Source organism: Hyperolius riggenbachi, chromosome 9 (genome assembly GCF_040937935.1).
Source record: "Hyperolius riggenbachi isolate aHypRig1 chromosome 9, aHypRig1.pri, whole genome shotgun sequence".
Lineage (NCBI taxonomy): Eukaryota > Metazoa > Chordata > Amphibia > Anura > Hyperoliidae > Hyperolius > Hyperolius riggenbachi.
In genome coordinates, this window is record NC_090654.1 from 80,890,159 (window position 1) to 80,905,399 (window position 15,241).

A 15,241-nucleotide genomic window follows, 5' to 3' on the forward strand; every position below is an offset into this window, starting at 1 on the left:
AGTTGCCTGGAGGGGAGGGTTATTAGTTGCCTGGAGGGGGAGGGTTATTAGTTGCCTGGAGGGGAGGGTTATTAGTTGCCTGGAGGAGGAGGGTTATTAGTTGCCCGGAGGGGGAGGGTTATTAGTTGCCCGGAGGGGGAGGGTTATCAGTTGCCCGGAGGGGGAGGGTTATTAGTTGCCTGGAGGGGGAGGGTTATTAGTTGCACAGGGGAAGGGAGGGTTATTAGTTGCCCAGGGGAAGGGAGGGTTATTAGTTGCCCAGGGGGAGGGTTATTAGTTGCCTGGAGGGGGAGGGTTATTAGTTGCCCAGGGGGAGGGAGGGTTATTAGTTGCCCAGGGGTAGGGTTATTAGTTGCCCAGGGGGAGGGTTATTAGTTGCCCAGGAGGGGGAGGGTTATTAGTTGCCTGGAGGGGAGGGTTATTAGTTGCCTGGAGGAGGAGGGTTATTAGTTGCCTGGAGGGGGAGGGTTATTAGTTGCCTGGAGGGGGCGGGTTATTAGTTGCCCGGAGGGGGAGGGTTATTAGTTGCCCGGAGGGGGAGGGTTATTAGTTGCCCGGAGGGGGAGGGTTATTAGTTGCCCGGAGGGGGAGGGTTATCAGTTGCCCGGAGGGGGAGGGTTATTAGTTGCCTGGAGGGGGAGGGTTATTAGTTGCACAGGGGAAGGGAGGGTTATTAGTTGCCCAGGGGAAGGGAGGGTTATTAGTTGCCCAGGGGGAGGGTTATTAGTTGCCTGGAGGGGGAGGGTTATTAGTTGCCCAGGGGGAGGGAGGATTATTAGTTGCCCAGGGGTAGGGTTATTAGTTGCCCAGGGGGAGGGTTATTAGTTGCCCAGGAGGGGGAGGGCTATTAGTTGCCTGGAGGGGAGGGTTATTAGTTGCCCAGGGCGTAGAGTGTTATTAGTTTCCTGGGGGGAGGGTTGTGCCCGGTGATTAAGATAACTCATATACTATGTGTTGGAGCACAAACGCTCACAAAATGCTGCATGTCCTGTGATTGCGATTTCCAAGATTGCAAGCGCTCTAGTGGGCGCAGACTTAAGGTGGCCACACCATACAATTTTATTTATTCATTTTATTCAATTTGAGCATTCTCATCCAATTTTCTGATTGATGGGAAGTTTTAATCAGACTCTTCGAGGTACCACACATGTATTTTTGAGATTGCTGCAACTTCGGGATAAAAGATCGTAATCCCGAAAAAAATTGGTTGGTTATGAAAATCTAAAGAAAAATGTACTGAATAGTTAAATACAATTTTTTCTGGTTGAATACAATTTCACAATCCACTACACACAATACAATTCTTGATAAAATTGGTCTGAATTTTCCAAAACTGTCCAACCTAAAAAAAAAAAAAAATTCAATTGGATCTCTCTATTTATTTTTCATTACAACCGATCGTGTTTATCGAATTAGTGTAAAATTAGATCTTTTAATTGTATGGTGTGTGGCCACTTTTACACTAGCAAACACTCAAAATCGATGTAGTGTGCCCCAGGCGTAAAGTTTAGTTGAACAAACCCCTCAAACCAGATGGGGTGAAATCACTCAATAATTTTATTTAAAATTCTGGATATCACATTAAAAAACGCGTCGGGCTTATTACTGCGCAAAACGCGTCAGCTTTGTGATGTCTGGAATTTGAATAAAATCACTGAGTAATTACTGAGTAATTGGTCAGCACTGGAGTCAGGGTGCGCTTTAGATGCCCTCAATGGAGACTCTCTGCAAGACAATATGAATAAATAACAGAGCAACACGCACCCCATGCAGTTAAGACTATCATTGTGAGAGTCATTTTAGAGTTGATATTCAGATTCAGACAATTATCTGTCCACAACATGCGTACATTAAGGTGGCAATTTATTTCATCATTTATGAATGCAAAGAAAAATACGTATGAATGTGCGTAAATCACACTTATGGCATGAATGTTGCATAGGGTGTGTTGATCTATCACTGCACTGAATACATGTATTAAATATAGAATATGTATTCAGTGATAAACATTGTGTGTGTTCAATAAGTAAATGTGTGAAAACCATGTGGAAAAAAAGGAACTGTGAGTAGGAGCAGATAAATGTCATTGTTTTAGTTAGTTAATTGTTTCAGTTTAATACATACATTTCAATGTGCTAAAAGATAAATCGGAGTCCGCTCATTAGAGCACAGCACCAGTCACCATGTCAGAGCACAGCACCCATCACCATGTCAGAGCACAGCACCCGTCACCATGTCGGAGCACGGCACCCGTCACCATGTCGGAGCACAGCACCCGTCACCATGTCGGGACACAGCACCCGTCACCATGTCAGAGCACAGCACCCGTCACCATGTCAGAGTACGGCACCCGTCACCATGTCAGAGCACGGCACCCGTCACCATGTCAGAGCACGGCACCCGTCACCATGTCAGAGCACGGCACCCGTCACCATGTCAGAGCACGGCACCCACCACCATGTCAGAGTACGGCACCCGTCACCATGTCAGAGCACAGCACCCATCACCATGTCAGAGCACAGAACCTGTCACCATGTCGGGGGAAACAGCACCCGTCACCATGTCAGAGCACAGCACCCGTCACCATGTCAGAGCACAGCACCCGTCACCATGTCAGAGCACAGCACCAGTCACCATGTCAGAGCACAGCACCCATCACCATGTCAGAGCACAGCACCCGTCACCATGTCGGAGCACAGCACCCGTCACCATGTCGGAGCACAGCACCCGTCACCATGTCGGGACACAGCACCCGTCACCATGTCAGAGCACAGCACCCGTCACCATGTCAGAGCACAGCACCCGTCACCATGTCAGAGTACGGCACCCGTCACCATGTCAGAGCACGGCACTCGTCACCATGTCAGAGCACGGCACCCGTCACCATGTCAGAGCACGGCACCCACCACCATGTCAGAGCACGGCACCCACCACCATGTCAGAGTACGGCACCCGTCACCATGTCAGAGCACGGCACCCGTCACCATGTCAGAGCACGGCACCCGTCACCATGTCAGAGCACGGCACCCGTCACCATGTCAGAGCACGGCACCCACCACCATGTCAGAGCACGGCACCCGTCACCATGTCAGAGCACAGCACCCATCACCATGTCAGAGCACAGCACCCGTCACCATGTCAGAGCACAGCACCCGTCACCATGTCAGAGCACAGCACCCATCACCATGTCAGAGCACAGCACCCGTCACCATGTCAGAGCACAGCACCCGTCACCATGTCAGAGCACAGCACCCGTCACCACATCGGGGGAAACAGCACCCGTCACCATGTCAGAGCACAGCACCCGTCACCATGTCAGAGTACGGCACCCGTCACCATGTCAGAGCACGGCACCCACCACCATGACAGAGTACAGCACCCATCACCATGTCAGAGCACAGCACCCACCACCATGTCAGAGTACAGCACCCACCACCATGTCCAACACAGCATCCATAACCATGTCAGAGCACAGCACCCACCACCATGTCCAAGCACAGCACCCATCACCATGTCAGAGCACAGCACCCACCACCATGTCAGAGTACGGCACCCGTCACCATGTCAGAGCACGGCACACACCACCATAACAGAGTACAGCACCCATCACCATGCCAGAGCACAGCACCCACCACCATGTCAGAGCACAGCACCCACCACCATGTCCAAGCACAGCACCCATCACCATGTCAGAGCACAGCACCCACCACCATGACAGAGCACAGCACCCACCACCATGTCAGAGCACAGCACCCACCCCCATGTCAGAGTTAGGAACCAGTCACCAGGTCAGAGTATGGAACCCGTCACCATGTCCGAGCACAGCACTCGTCACCATGTCAGAGCACAGCACCCATCACCATGTCAAAGCACAACACCCATCACCAGGTCAGAGTATGGAACCCGTCACCATGTCAGAGCACAGCACCCACCATCATGTCAGAGCACAGCACCCACCACCATGTCCGAGCACAGCACTCGTCACCATGTCAGAGCACAACACCCACCACCATGTCAGAGCACAGCACCCTCCACCATGTCAGAGCACAGTACCCACCACCATGTCAGAGCACAGCACCCACCACCATGTCAGAGCACAGCACCCGTCACCATGTCAGAGCACAGCACCCGTCACCATGTCAGAGCACGACACCCGTCACCATGTCAGAGCACTGCACCCGTCACCATGTCAGAGCATGGCACCCGTCACCATGTCGGGGCACGGCACCCGTCACCATGTCAGTGCACGGCACCCGTCACCATGTCAGAGCACGGCACCCGTCACCATGTCGGGGCACGGCACCCGTCACCATGTCAGTGCACAGCACAGAGTACAGCACCCACCACCATGTCCAACACAGCATCCATCACCATGTCAGAGCACAGCACCCACAACCATGTCCAAGCACAGCACCCATCACCATGTCAGAGCACAGCACCCACCACCATGTCAGAGTACGGCACCCGTCACCATGTCAGAGCACGGCACACACCACCATAACAGAGTACAGCACCCATCACCATGCCAGAGCACAGCACCCACCACCATGTCAGAGCACAGCACCCACCACCATGTCCAAGCACAGCACCCATCACCATGTCATAGCACAGCACCCACCACCATGACAGAGCACAGCACCCACCACCATGTCAGAGCACAGCACCCACCACCATGTCAGAGTTTGGAACCAGTCACCAGGTCAGAGTATGGAACCCGTCACCATGTCCGAGCACAGCACTCGTCACCATGTCAGAGCACAGCACCCATCACCATGTCAAAGCACAACTCCCATCACAAGGTCTGAGTATGGAACCCGTCACCATGTCAGAGCACAGCACCCACCATCATGTCAGAGCACAGCACCCACCACCATGTCCGAGCACAGCACTCGTCACCATGTCAGAGCACAACACCCACCACCATGTCAGAGCACAGCACCCACCACCATGTCAGAGCACAGTACCCACCACCATGTCAGAGCACAGCACCCACCACCATGTCAGAGCACAGCACCCGTCACCATGTCAGAGCACAGCACCCGTCACCATGTCAGAGCACGGCACCCGTCACCATGTCAGAGCACGGCACCCGTCACCATGTCAGAGCACGGCACCCGTCACCATGTCAGAGCAGGGCACCCGTCACCATGTCAGTGCACGGCACCCGTCACCATGTCAGAGCACGGTACCCGTCACCATGTCAGAGCACGGCACCCGTCACCATGTCAGAGCACGGCACCCGTCGCCATGTCAGAGCATGGCACCCGTCACCATGTCGGGGCACGGCACCCGTCACCATGTCAGTGCACAGCACCCGTCACCATGTCAGAGCACAGCACCCGTCACCATGTCAGAGCACAGCATCCGTCACCATGTCAGAGCACAGCACCCGTCACCATGTCGGAGCACAACACCCTTCACCAGGTCAGAGTATGGAACCCGTCACCATGTCAGAGCACAGCACCCACCACCATGTCAGAGCACGGCACCCGTCACCATGTCAGAGCACGGCACCCGTCACCATGTCAGAGCACGGCACCCGTCACCATGTCAGAGCACGGCACCCGTCACCATGTCAGAGCACGGCACCCGTCACCATGTCAGAGCACGGCACCCGTCACCATGTCAGAGCACGGCACCCGTCACCATGTCGGGGCACGGCACCCGTCACCATGTCAGAGCACAGCACCCGTCACCATGTCAGAGCACAGCACCCGTCACCATGTCAGAGCACAGCATCCGTCACCATGTCAGAGCACAGCACCCATCACCATGTCAAAGCATAACACCCATCACCAGGTCAGAGTATGGAACCCGTCACCATGTCAGAGCACAGCACCCACCACCATGTCAGAGCACAGCACCCACCACCATGTCCGAGCACAGCACTCGTCACCATGTCAGAGCACAACACCCACCACCATGTCAGAGCACAGCACCCACCACCATGTCAGAGCACAGTACCCACCACCATGTCAGAGCACAGCACCCACCACCATGTCAGAGCACAGCACCAGTCACCATGTCAGAGCACGGCACCCGTCACCATGTCAGAGCACGGCACCCGTCACCATGTCAGAGCACGGCACCCGTCACCATGTCAGTGCACGGCACCCGTCACCATGTCAGTGCACGGCACCCGTCACCATGTCAGAGCACGGCACCCGTCACCATGTCAGAGCACGGCACCCGTCACCATGTCAGAGCACGGCACCCGTCACCATGTCAGAGCACGGCACCCGTCACCATGTCGGGGCACAGCACCCGTCACCATGTCGGGGAACAGCACCCGTCACCATGTCAGAGCACAGCGCCCGTCACCATGTCAGAGCACAGCACCCGTCACCATCTCAGAGCACAGCACCCGTCACCATGTCAGAGCACAGCACGCGGTGCTCTGACATGGTGACCATGTCAGAGCACCGCACCCGTCACCATGTCAGAGCACAGCACCCGTCACCATATCAGAGCACAGCACCCGTCACCATGTCAGAGCACAGCACCCGTCACCATGTCAGAGCACAGCACCCGTCACCATGTCAGAGCACAGCATCCACCACCATGTCAGAGCACAGCATCCACCACCATGTCAGAGTTTGGAACCCGTCACCATGTCAGAGTTTGGAACCTGTCACCAGGTGAGAGTATGGAAACCGTCACCATGTCCGAGCATAGCACTCGTCACGATGTCCGAGCACAGCACCCATCACCACGTCAGAGCACGGCACCCACCACCACGTCAGAGCACAGCACCCATCACCACGTCACAGCACCCACCACCATGTCAGAGCACAGCACCCACCACCATGTCAGAGCACAGCACCCACCACCATGTCAGAGCACAGCACCCACCACCATATCAGAGCACAGCACCCACCACCATGTCAGAGCACAGCACCCGTCACCATGTCAGAGCACAGCACCCACCACCATGTCAGAGCACAGCACCCACCACCATGTCAGAGTATGGCACCTGTCTCCATGTCAAAACACAGCACTCGCTGTCTCTCTTTTACTGTTTTAATAAAGCCAACCAAGGCACTTGATGATGTCTTGGTAATAACTCTTGAAATGCTTAAAGAGTGTTAAGCCTGGGAGAGGAGCATTGTTTATGTTATGCACTTCACTTCACAAAAAGGGTAATTATTCTTACTTCCTGTTCTGACAGGAAGTATATAAAATCTTGCAAAGGGAAGCAGAAGCGAGTAAGAATTAGGACGTCCATCAAGTGTTTATTGCAGCCCTCCTGTAGACTAGTTTAGAGAAACTTTACTTTCCCCCAAAATCATGACCTCAATTCAAATATACTCCTACAACCTACTACCAAGTTTATGTAATTTGTATCTAAATAAATACTAACTTTAACGTTTATAGAGGACACTTACAAAATGTGTTGATCGCACTGCTCAATCACAGAGACAGCCGCGGATTTGATTCAGAAGGGATATTTGCGGCAAAGCGGGCCCGTGTAAATATCTCCAGCGGAATTGTTTTTCTCACCTAAACACGGGATGATTTCGAACATGTGCCACTTCGGAGCACAATGGCTACATTTAAATTCCATGGGCTGCTCCTGTAGATTGATTACCCTGGAAGGCTGAGTCTAAGGCAGCCTCTCAGCCAATTCATATATCTGTCTCTTTACCTAAAATATGCTTGTCTGCCACCGGGCGTTTGTATATAGAAACACAAACTCGTAAACATTTATAGCCGCGACAGTGCTGGCTTCACTCGGAGTCTCCGGCACCAGGAGAGAAACGTGTAAAGCGCTCTGAGAGCAAATCACGTTCATGCTACGCTGACGCGTTTCACAACCAATAAAGTCCCTCATTATACTGACTGGACTGGAGCGGGGTGAGGAGCACAACTATTGAATGTTGCTGAATTTTGAAGCCCTTATCTCTTTTCCTGCTAGAAAGTCAGTAAACGGCTCCATAAGGTACACTGTGTGGGTGTCACCCTGGACTCCGCACTCTCCTTTACCCCCCACATCCAAAACCTTACAAAGTCCTGCAACCTCCACCTTCGTAAGATCCGCCCTTTCCTGACCTCTGCTACCACCAAACTCCTCATCCATGCCCTCATAATTTCCCACCTTGACTACTGCAATGCCCTTCTGTCTGGTCTCCCTATGACTCGAATTGCCCAGCTGCAGTCCGTCATGAATGCGGCAGCCAGAATTAACCATTCCTCACATTGCTCCACCATGGCGGCTCCCCTTTGTGAATCCCTCCACTGGCTTCCTATCCAGTCCAGAATCAGATTCAAGATACTGTGTCTGACCTACAAATCTGTCCACAAAACCTGTCCAACCTACCTTTTCGATCTTACTCAGAGGTACACACCTAGCTGCTCACTCCGCTTTTCCAATTAACTTTGCCTGACCGTCCCCCGCATGCCAATGCCAATATTTTTAGACACCTATGACGGTGCACTAGAATTTGCAGAGTTTTTTTTTTCCGCGGATGCGATGCACCCATCACATCGCACCGGGGCTAGTGGAAACGGGCCCTTAGGTAGCTAGTGTGTGTGTGTGGGGAGGCATTAGGCAGTTAGTGTGCGTGGGGAGGGGGTTTAAAGGTTAGGCGTCAGGGTAGAGGGTTCTGTGTGAGAGTAGGGTTAGGATGCATCCATCTGAAAATGGCGCCTGTGAATAATGGCGCACAGTGTTGCCGCTAATCCGTTTGCCGCTTATCGCTATTTAACGTTAAAGCCTTATTGTTATTTAGCGTTAAAGCCTTATTGTTATTTAGCGTTAACACACAGAACCCTCTCTGTACCTATCCCTAACCCCTAAACCCCCTGGTGGTGCCTAACCCTAACCACCCCCCTGGTGGTGCCTAACCCTAAGAACCACCCCCCTGGTGGTGCCTAACCCTAAGAACCACCCCCCTGGTGGTGCCTAACCCTAAGAACCACCCCCAGTGGTGCCTAACCCTAACCACCCCCCTGGTGGTGCCTAACCCTAACCACCCCCCTGGTGGTGCCTAACCCTAACCACCCCCCTGGTGGTGCCTAACCCTAACCACCCCCCTGGTGGTGCCTAACCCTAACCTTGACAGTGTTACATTAAATCCATTCATCGTTTTGCAGTTAAATAACTGCTGCAGTTTGGCTTATGTAGGGCGCTATTGATAAATAACGTTAGTGTGTGCCACTATTGATAAATAACGTTAGTGTGTGCCATTATTGATAAATAACGTTAGTGTGTGCCACTATTGATAAATAACGTTACTGTGTGCCGTTTTTCTTCTTTTTTCCCCTGTGCTCCATTATTATGCAGTACTAACTATAAATAGCGATAAGCGTATCTTTTTAATGTGGCGCCATTTCTATGCATAGGCACTGTGCGCCATTATTCACTGATCCCGGTTAGGATTGGCTATAGCAAAAAAAAAAACTAATCGGTATTAAATACCAATATTTTACTATCGGCATTACTGAGCGCCTAAATATCCAGGCGCCTTTATTGGATGTACACGAAATCACAAAGGAAAGTCAAAGCCCCTGTCATTTTTTTTTTCTGTCTGCCAGACCACCAGTACCCATACTGCAACTACGGAAGTCCCAGGAACAGAAAACAAGGGGGAAGGGGGGTAGGTACCAAATATGCAAATGAGTTGTAACGCTTTTTTTCTACACGATACTAAATATTGCCTGAAGTTAGACTTTAAAGGTCAACTGTATCGAGAGGGATATGGAGGCTGCCATATTTATTTCCATTTAAACAATGTTAGCTGGCTGGCTGTCCTGCTGATCCTCTGCCTCTAATGCTAGGTACCCACGATGAAATTTTCTGACAAATTTACTGTCAGATCGACTATTTCCAACATGTCCGATTTCTGATTGATATTCCTATCAATTTTTCCGTTCACTGCTATGGAAAATAGATCGGAAATCAGATCGGACATGTTGGAAATAGTCGATCTGACAGTAAATTTGTCAGAAAATTGCATTGTGTACCTAGCATAATACATTTAGCCATAGTTCCTGAACAAGCATGCAGCAGATCAGGTCGTTCTTGTCCGATCTAACAAGATTATCTGCATGCTTGTTTCTGGTGTAATTCAGACACTACTCCAGTCAAATAGACCAGCAGGGCTGCCAGGCAACTGGTATTGTTTAAAAGGAAATAAATATGACTGCCTTTATTATTCTCATCTCAGTTATCCTTTAAAAGACAAACCTTTTGTTTATTTTTCTCCACTCATTTTTGATGTATGCTTCTTGTGAGACGCACGCTGACACTTGTGATTCATACACGCATGCGAATCCCTGTAGCTTTGCTGTGTACGGATATAAGGATTTGCAGGCATGTCTCAGTTTTTTGCTGCATGCCGCCCACATGCAAATCTGATTGCAGCCTTTTGATTTTAGTAGGCTGCATATTCCTGTCTGTATTTGCATGCGGGGAACTAAGGACTGTTTCACTCTGGAGGCATTTGCGTTTTAAATGCTGATCATTAGCAATCGCCAATTTGCTATTGCAATTTCTCCCATTAGGAGCATTTACACTGCAGTGTTGTGATTGCAAGCACTGCATGTTGCATGTCAGTAGCAATAGCAATGCGATTTTCGTTTCCTAAACCAGAATTGCAAATGCTATCGCCAAAAAACTGCAATCACTATGTGCTAGCAATTGCGTTTTTTCAGCGAATTTCAGTCTGAAACAGCTCAAAGGGATGTTTTTTTTTTTTTTTGGGCTCAGTTCTGTAATATTTTATTCATTTGGTTTCATGCATGTTTTATGACTTGATAAAATATTTTATTTGTCAAAAATGAGTAAGTACCTTCCATAAAAACCGATGATGTGAATCCAAGACTCAGGCTTGTGTGGTCCATTAGAGGTTTCCATTTTTCACAGGTGTTCTTTGTACTTGTATTGTGCTATTTGTGGAGGGTTCAGCTTCAGGATTTAAAAGGGCATTCTTGGCATGCAAATTCCTCTCCCTGTCCTGAAGTGATGAATTATGGGTGTTACTTCTCAAAAATGTTGTGGTGAGATTTGCAAATACTGTACTCTGGAATGTGCATACATAGAGTGGGCATCCTTACCTTTCATTATAGTAAACCCAGCCACACTGCAAATGCAAAGGGCTACATTAAGTTTTACTTCCTGCTTTGTACAGATTCAAAGATTAATAAGACAGGTAAAGGAGATTTCGGTACTTATCCGTTAGCCGGGCGCATCCGGCAGGTGGCGCTAATTACTATTCCCCCTCCAGGCCGCCATGGATAGTAGGGAAGATGTAACTCTGGTGGAGTTTTGTCGCCACCTAGAGGATGCGCCTGGCTAACGGATAAGTACCGTGATTTCTGCATATCTTTTACATCAAGCTACATACTGTTGCTATACATTTCCTGAAAAAAAAGTTATAGAGTAGTAGCTGGAGGCTGATGTCAAAAGATAATTTGCTGTGTATTGCTTCCATGTAATGAACAGCAAAGAAGCAGGATAAACGAAAGCACAAGGAAAGAAGAGATCCTGATATACAGTATAATTGTCAATAATGCCACAGCGACACCTACAGGCTGGAGGCAAGAACATTACAATATTCAACGTCATTCAGTTGGTTTGAGTAAGGTGAGGTATGCGATATACGTTTTAGTACTAAAGCAGAGTGACCTTTTAAGCTGTGTAGGAGGGAAGAAAGGATCACAGAAGAGTCTGAATTTCAGAGAGAGTTCAGCAGAACGGTTTCTATAGAAAAAGATGTCTTTGACAACAGCACATTTTAGAATTGCATAACTTGCATATAAGTGATGAATTAAGAGGGGCTTTTAGGAGTTACAAGAAGCATCCTCAAGGTTGATTCTCTGACCTTGCTAGAAGAACAGGAAGATGTTTCTGAAGCATACCTCCCAACTTTTTGAGATAAGAAAGAGGGACACTTAAGCCACGCCCCTGACATACCCATAGTCACACATACCATAAAGATTTTATAAGAAAAATATGTTGCTTTATAATTCAAACTACACTGGTCCTTTCTATCCTGGTTCATTTTCCTTCATATTAACATTTTACAATTATTAATTTATCAATTTAAATGATGGGAATACAGTTTAGAGTCAATCAAAACCCATTTTTTAATAGATAAATATATCCAAAAGAGGGACAGTTGGGAGCTATGCTGAAGGCTGACTGAAAGGTCCAGCCTTGCAGTTTCTCAGCAATGTTTTTTCTAACCATTCAAAATGGCTGCACATTGGCTTGCTTATGCTATTCTCCAGCAAGCTTTGAAAGCGCTGATCGGAGCTTGTTCAAGGCCAGAGACGGCGAATGTTTTTGTTTAACTTCCTACGCATCGTAAAATAAAATGATTCCTAAAGAAAGGGAGATGACATTTCTCTGTTCAGACGTCTTGATAATGAGCTCAGGAAGCCACAGAAAATCAGCGTTTAAAATAAGATAATATAGATGCGGTTGAGAGGAAAGTTTGGAAGTGCTGAGATCTCATTTTATTTCCCACTGACAGCTCCCTTGTTAAATTGTGTGACAGAACTGCCCTGCGCCGCATCCACATTCATCTCCGCTCTTCCAGTGCTGGAAAGTGTTGGTGAGTGAGTCACAGTGACCTGTGGACAGAAATATTCTCTGAGATTTATGTTAGTGAAATTCAGTCGTGTCTGTCTCTGCTATAGCTGGACAGAGAGAACCCGCTCTGCAATCCAAATAAGAAAGAATTTACATGCAACTGATGCAGCCTTTGGGTAACCCTCATGGTCACACAGGTGATGTAGGTGGTGGATGCAGTGTGGGGCGGAAGGAAACTCTTGTCACTAAATGGGCGAGTGAGTGCGGATTAGAGAAGCAGAGAGGGGCGGCAGCCTGGGTCTACATGCAGCAGCTGGAAGCACTGCAGAGTGGGACGGCAGCGCTGTCTGTCACCCACTGGGACTCGGAAGCTGCTTCTCGGCCGCCTCTGTAGCACATGGCGCCTGTAGGCTCAAGCCTACAGTGCCTGGTGTTAAATCCAGCCATGTGATATGGGTTTGCGCCGACTATGCAACAGAGGTGTCCATGTGTTTTACAGCAATGCTCCGCACCTGCAGTGGCTTCTGTTGCCACACTGCCCCCTTTCAATAATGCTGAATGGGATACCGCTGAGCAAACTAAAATCAATAAAGCTGAATGGGATAGCACTGAGCAGACTAAAATCAATAAAGCTGAATGGAATAGCGCTGAGCAGTCTAAAATGCTACCGCAGGGTAAACGCAACACCAATGAAAGTCTATGGGGCCTTTCATACCAAAACAGAGCGACGCAATGCGATGGAAGTGATGTTTTTTGCTGAACGCTGACGCAAGGGAAACAACGCATGGGGGGGGGGGGGGGTGGCTTGTATGACAACCTGTGGCGGACAGGAAGTCATGTAAATCTATGGTGACAAAGACTTTTTTAAAGGTTTTTTACGTTCCAGTTGCGGCACGCATGCACAGAATCGTATTATGTCTATATACTTCCGCACAATTCGTCTTTATAGCCACAAGTGAGCCCCAGAGAGCCTCATTTCCTGCTTGGCCTGATGCCAGAATAGGCATTACCATGTATTAAATCCCTGAAGGCCTTTTTTGGCATTGCGGTGCGATGGTCACAACCAGTGGCGTAGCTAAGGAGTTGTGGGCCCCGATGCAAGTTTTACAATGGAGCCCCCCATGCACTCTATACATAACAATTAATACGGTGCACCAAAACCTGCCAATGGCAACTACAGTGTCAGAGGTGCAAGAAAGGGGATGGGGAACAGCTTGTTAATGATCACTACTATTCAAAGCATCTATAGAAGTGATTATTATGAGCACAGGACCAATAGAGAGCTAATACTGCAGTTGAGGGAGGGCTCTTCAGGGCCCCTCTGGCCCAAGGGCCCCGATGCGGTTGCTACCTCTGCAACCCCTATTGCTATGCCCCTGGTCCCAACGCATCACATCCCAACGTCATTTGGCAGTGTGAAACTGGCCTCAGGCTAATCGGTCCCTCGCCGTCCGCCTCCGCTGCCTGGATCCTCCACTAAATGCCCCCTTAATGCTGCCAATCAGGGCATACTTCACATGCACGTCCCTGTCACACTTCCATCACTGGATTTGGTCTGCGTCTGCGCAGCAAGCAGAACGCTCCTGGCCACTGGAGCGCAATGGGGGAGAGCATGTCGGAATAACCGTACAACCTTGCAGAGGATCCAGGTGCCTGGGAAGATGGTGAGGGATCCATTAGTCCAAAGGGACTGAAGGAAGCCCCAGGTATGTATAATTTGTTGTTATTTTTGGCCATCTCAGGTACACGTTAAGTGAGAAAAAAGTTTATGTTTACTTACATGGGGCTTCTTTCAGTCCCCTCCCCTTCAGTCTATCAGGTCCCTGCTGTCCTCTCAAGCCACTGTGTTGTGCTGGTGTGACCCCCGTTAAGCTACATGACTGTATAGGTCATGGATTACTGATCATGCGTGGCTCTGGGAAGTGCGCGACCTTGATTGCACTCTCGTGGCCTGTGCATTTGCAAGGTTTACAAACTGTGCTGGCGCAAAACACTGCCGGTCATTGGACTGCGATTGAAGTTGCATGCGCAGCGGGATAGTGCTTGAGGAGACAGTGATATGACAGTGAGGACCAGAAGGACAGTGAGGGGCCTAATAGACTGGGGGGGGGGGGGGGCTGTAGGAAGTCCCAGGTAAGTAGAAATCAACTTTTTTTTTTTTTCACTTAAAGTTTCCTTTGATCCTCCTGCTTCCTTGTTCCAGGTCAGCAAATAAGCAGAAAAAGTTGGAACCAGGATCCAGGCGAGACCGCCGAAGCTTGAAGATACATTTACCAGCGGCAGCTGCCCTCCCTCCATCTTTACATGTTTACTGTACAGGCCGCCACATGTCCCCAAAAAGGTCATCTGGGATGAGAATGGTGCTGGCACCATCTCCAGTGTTACAGCACATGGCTGCGATGACTGTGTACAGCTATCTCTTGCCAAAATTTGGCCTCCCACAATATTCTATATGAATATTTCTGCCAGAGCTGTCACATTTAGTTCTGATTGTGTTTAGCTGTTGGGTTTCTGCTAATTACCTCTAAATAATGTGTGGTTTATCCTGCACGCTATCCTTTGATGTGAATATTTAGAAGGAAAAATCACAATTCAATTTGCAGCAGGGGTCTTTTCCGCTCATTGGATGTAATGCGCTGCATGTGGTATGGCTACTAATGTGCCCACTTACTGCAAGGAAGCATGGATATTAGACACAACATAAAC

General features: G+C 49.4%; 1 protein-coding gene across 2 annotated transcripts in view; it reads right to left on the minus strand.

Annotated features, from left to right (window-relative positions):
• GRM7 (glutamate metabotropic receptor 7) overlaps positions 1–15,241 on the minus strand; it is a 730,291-nt gene that overhangs the window by 657,714 nt on the left and 57,336 nt on the right. The window contains exon 1 of one of the 2 annotated variants that reach the window (XM_068253110.1): positions 10,791–10,845. The exons of the other annotated variant lie outside the window; for it this stretch is intronic. The gene's annotated coding sequence lies outside the window, so the exon portion shown is untranslated. Of the gene's footprint in view, positions 1–10,790; positions 10,846–15,241 lie in introns of those variants that run through there. 2 annotated transcript variants of the gene reach the window in all.